Raw genomic sequence first — 5623 nt, forward strand, 5'->3', positions numbered from 1 at the left:
TAAACGAGGCTGTGGCCTGGACACTGGACACACACCCAGGACTTCACCTCCTCTGCCCAGGTCCTCCATGCCCCCAGAAACCCTTTCTTCGTGAACAGTCCACACTCGCTTCAGACCCTGCAAGGGCTCCCCGCTGATTTGGGAATGCCAGCGGAGCTCTTTGCCTACCATTCTCAGCCCTATGAAGCCTGACTTCTCCCCACCTCACCTCTCAACAGGCCCTCCTCACCCCACCTTGAATACCCCAGGCCATGGCTCCATTTGAAGCTTCCCCTTTTATCAAGGATGCCCCCAGCTTCCTGTAACTTCCCAGCCTTGCCTTTCTGCTCCAGCAGGACCTCCTCGAGGCAGACCCAAGCTGGGTCAGGGCCTCACCCGGTGCCCCAGCTCCTGCACTCCCTGTCACCCTAGTTGCCTGACCCCTGCACACATCTGTGTCTCTAGCAGCAGGGTGGGAAGGGGGCTCCTGAGGAAGGGCAGTGGCCATGTCAGCACAGGGCCAGGCGCGGATGACCTGTGGAGAAGTGTTCACTGAATGAGTGGGATTTTGTCTCTTTCTCTAAAAACGGGAACTAAAGAAAAATGTGACAACAGTTCCAAGCCTGGTGTGAGTCACAGGCTCATTTGTCCTCTCAATTGGCACAAATGCTTCTCAGCCACAAAACTTCTGAGGGGGATTCTCTGGCCCCTCTGCCAGAGCTGGGTGCATCTCCCCAGAGTTTTCAGAGAGGAAAGAGGCGAGGGTGTATGTGTGTTTGGGGGGAGGGGGTTGTCTCCATACCTGCTGAGCCAGGAGGTGGGGTATTAGACTCATGAAGTCTGAAGGCCACTCCTCCAGACAAATCTGGGCTGCTAACCGGACTCTCTGAGTTGATGGTGTGATATAAATATTTCAGCCCCACTAGCTATTCTCGCCCTACTCTGGGGAAGACTCAAGACTTCACAGATGCGGGGATGTGATTGATACCATGCGCTCAACAGCAGCTGGAGAAGCAGGGAATCTTGGAGATTCTTGGCCCTCAGAACAGAAGGGAAGGGGCAGGGAGAGAGGGAGGAGGGAAGAGGGCAGCCTCCTTCACCCGCATTTATCCTTTTCCTTCAGCACACAGCCCCGTGGGGGAACTGGGGGAGGCACGCAGAGCAATAAGCTGATTCCTAAGGTGCTCTGTCCAGCCAGAGTGCTGGGGCTCCAGAGAGAAGAGGATGAGCGGGGAGGGGATGGAGGGGAGCGCACGGAGCTGGAGGTGAGACGGAGGCGGGGCTGGGGAGAATGAAAAACCAGCCTGTTGGTGGTTTCTTCTTTTTTTAAGAGCCACAAGCTGAGATCAAAGGTGATATTTTTACAGCAACTGAAATAGAAAACCACTGGGCGCACAGTGGGAGGTGAGCGGCCGGAACACAGGCCCTTTCATGCAGCCTGTGGCCACAGCAAGCACGCTGCCCTCTGCTGTGGGCCATGGGGCTTGGGGGACAATGTGGCCCCGGTCTTCCCAACTCTGGTTTGAGAAAGAAGTGAAAGAGATGAGCTGCAGCCTGCGGTTCTGGGAGAGGAGAGGAACAGCAGTGAGCATCATGGTGAGTAGTCTGTCACTTTCCAAGACCACGCTTGTCACTTTTGCCGTGGGTGTCAGAGTTGTGCCAGGCCCTGTTTCATCCTCACAGAGCTCAGTGAGGAAGGATTATTGGTACCCCTGTTTTACAGAGGAGGAAACCAAGGCTGCAGGGGAAAATGATTTGGTCAAGTCCCACAGGGAGATGGGAGCAGATTCAGGACCAGAACCCCGGGGCTCCTGGTCCAGCACCCTTTCTGCTCCCTGTAATCATCACTCACTCACTCACACGCTGAATTACTTATGGAGCCTCTGCACTGAGGGTCCTAGCTGACGGGGGCCATGCTCAGGTCTGCTAGAGCACTGGTTCTCAGAGGGGGAGAGCAGCCGTATCAGCCTCACCTGGGAACATGGTAGAAATGCATTCTCAGGTCCCAACCCAGACTTACTGAACCAGAGACTCTGGGGGTAGACCCAGCCCTCCACATTTTAATGAACTTTCCAGGTGATTCTGTTGAACCCTGAATTTGAGAATCACTGCATTGCCTCACCTCAGGTTCTATCTCTGTGTTTCAGGGAAAATCTCAACACCCGTCTCACAAGGTTGAGCTCAGTATCAGCTAACACGTGTGCCGGGTGTGTGTTCTGTGCCAGGCATTCTTCTAAGCCCTCCACAGATATTAACTCATTTCATTTGACAACTCCTTAAGATAGGAACTAATACTATCCTCATTTCACAGATGAGGAAATGAAGACACAGACAGGTAAAGTAACTCGCCCAGGGTCACACAGCTAGAATCCAAGCTCTTACCAGTTACCCAACAGAAAGCCCCCAGCAGAGGGTCTGGCGCCCAGAATGTGTTCCAGGAGTGGCTAAGGATGTGATGATGGCAATTAGTATTACCTCACCTGAGTTTGAGATGATGATCCCCATTTTGTACATATGAAATCTAATGCCCTGTCAAGATCGAGGAGTGAGTCAGCTGCAAAGGCAGCTTCAGTGTCTGGAACCCCAGTGCAGCCCACAGGTCCTCACCATTCGTGCAGTTTTGAGACCATAATATACCACCTTGGTCTTCTGGAAACATCTCAGTTTGCTGTAGGGATGAGTGTAGACTCTGACAGAGGTGAGCTGAAAACCTCATTTGGCCATTCAGAGGCTGTGTGACCTTGGACAAATTGCCTCACCTCTCTGATCTTTAGATCACCTTTTCTCATTGTAAAGTGGATGATGACAGTCCTGACCTTACAGGGTTCCTGTGAGGGTTGGAGAAGATGACATTTGTGCTCAGCCCGCAGCATTCACAGGGCTGGCCGTCAACAAGCAGCTTGCCCGCCTCCCTTCCCATCCCTGCTGCTACCTCAGGGGAAAGACCAGCTCTGGACCCAGAAAAGCTTTGAAAGAAAAAGATATAAATTCCCCAACAATCAAAATGCCTTTGTCCTCCAGCCTCCCTGCTCTTTTCCAGACTTCCTTGAAATAGACACCCCGGCCAGGGTTTCTGGGGTGAAACACTGGCACCTGCTGCTTCCAAGTTGGGAGTTAAGTACCCTGTGAAGGGAAGAGGAGGTGATCTCTCTGAGCCACCACCACTGGCCGGTGTTCTTAATCAGCGCGAGCATCTCAGCATCCGCCTTCCGTGAGCAGTTTGGCCTGGACATCTGAAGCTCGTTAGCTGCCTGCTCCCAGGGGGCTGACCCCGCTTGGAGAGAATTATCCCAGACAGAGCCACAGAGGATGGAGCAAACGAAGACCAGGTGAGGTGTGGCCACAGAAGGCGGGGGAGCATAGTCTCCGGAGCGGCCTCTGGGGACCTGTGGAGACCAGAGGAGGCTGGGAAAAAGCACCAGGCTTGCACCCAGCTCCAGCCCAGCCACGGGCTCCCAGACTATGCAAACTGGAGATGGGGGTGGGAGGGGGTCCTTTCCCTTTTTGGGCTTCAGTTTCCCCATGCCTCCATTGGAAGAGGGGTAAGCAAGGTGCACACTGAAGGCCTTCCAGCCCTGACATTGCGGGGTCCCAGGCTGACCTAGAATTCCCAGCCTCTGAGGTTTAGCCCACTGCTGGTGGGAGGTAAGTGACAGGTGGTGGGTGGGGACATAATTCAGAGACTGGAGAGCCATGATCCCTCCCTGGCCTGGACATCAGAGGGGAGCTGGGATGGGAAGACCAGAAAGTGATCCCACATTTCAGAACAGTCAGCCAGGTGCCCATGGGTGGCAGAGATGGTGTGAGCCGAGCCTCAGAGAGACAAGGGCTCCAGCTGGGCAGGTGGCCGGGATCAAAGCACTCTTCCCTTTGTGGACCCACCACTCCACCCAGCTGTCCAGACAGGCCACAGCTAACTTTCACTTAGCAATTTTTATTAACTCCTTATTTTATACCAGGCAGTGTTCTAAACACTACACAGGTCCCAGGTGATTGACCAGCCTGGAGTCTGGCCCTCGTCTGGCTGTCCTGACATTGACCTTTCTCAAGACACCCAGAGAGGTCAGACAGCTGGCCCTAACCATGTCTTGTGAGATCGCTGCCTCCTCCCAACACTATTATAACTGACACCAGGCCATCTCCCTTTCTACTGACAGGAGCACTCTTGTCCCCTCCCCGGTCTCCTTCCCTCCTGGGAGCCAGGTCTCTGGGGAGCCATTGCCTGGTGGACCTGGAACCCAAGCAAAGGGCGAGGAGGGCTGGGGCAGAGGGCAGTTCACGCAGACCTTGGTGTGAAGCCTGACGAACCGTCTCCACTCGGAGCCGAGAGGCCCTCTGTGGGGATGGGATGGGCACGGCCTTCAGATAACGCCTACCTTCTGGACCGTGCTGGATGGGCGCACAGCCAAAGTGAGCTTCTCTGAACCCTGGCTTTTCTCTGGATGCCTCACTCCTGGGTTGCTGCGTTCTTCCTTTGGACAGGTGAAGAGCTCTGATGACCAGGCCGGAGAGCTGTGTCCTGAGCCAGGGAGCCTTTGGATTCATTTACTTCTCATGGGGCAACCTTATTCCCAGCATTTCCAAGACCAGCCCAGAGAGAGGTGGGGGACCGCCCAAGTTCACACAGTCGGTCAGGACTGAGGTGACCCTGGGTTTCCAGACCATTCCCAACTAAATAGTTTCTCATTTTCAAATATGAAAAATGAATTCTAGAACTGCAGAAAAATTAGAAAATTACAGATAAGGAAAAGCAAAATTGAATATATCTTTGGTTTGTCTCTCGGAGAAACTTCCACCACCCTTCCCCATCCCTTCTCTCCCCCCGGCGTCTCAGCCGCACTCCCCCACCCCCAGCCATAATCAATACCTCACCTCCTTTTGCCAGCAGCTGTTCCCTGAGGACTAAGCCTTGACAGCAGATCCTGGAAGACAGCCTTAGACCGGATTCTGGAAAGGCCTGGTGTCTCTTCCGCCCAAACGGAACTGTTTAAGTGCAGATATAGTCGGAAATACTCCCAGCCAGGAATCCAGAGCCTGTATCCAGCCCTGCCTGGCTTGTAGATCGACTCTGTGACCTTGGGCCAGTCTCTGCCCTCTCAGTTTCTTCTGCTGTAAAATGAAGACTTGGACTTGACCGAGCGGTTTCCCCACAGTCTCAGTCTGTCGGCTGCTCTTGGGCAAGGACCATGCCCTCTCCTCATAGCATTTAGAATCAGAGGACAGGGTTCGAGCTCCCCTAGTGATGGGCAAGGCCAGCACTCCCCAGCTGTGTGACTGGGAGCAGGACACCACACCACTCTGTGTGTCCCAGGGCTGCCGCGGATACCACGAGAGGTGGACCTCAAAGACCTCTGAACGGCACAGAGCGAGAAGCTGCACTGGGCTGTTACTGGAGTGTGTCCCCTGCCTGCCCAGTGCCTGGCTCCCTCCGGCCTCCATCCTGGTTCAGGGGGTCTGGCCCAGGCTTGCAGATGGAGCCACTGCCTGCCCTAGGGCTCACACAGCTCTGGCAAGAGGAATGTGTGGACCCAGGGCCCAGCCTACCAGGTGAAGTGTCAGTAACGATGCCCACAGGGCCTCAGGGCCCATGACGTCATGGACAGCAGTCTCCTATGTTGAAACTCACAGAGCTAAATCCATTTTA

Source organism: Balaenoptera musculus, chromosome 8 (assembly GCF_009873245.2).
Source record: "Balaenoptera musculus isolate JJ_BM4_2016_0621 chromosome 8, mBalMus1.pri.v3, whole genome shotgun sequence".
Classification (NCBI taxonomy): Eukaryota; Metazoa; Chordata; class Mammalia; order Artiodactyla; family Balaenopteridae; genus Balaenoptera; species Balaenoptera musculus.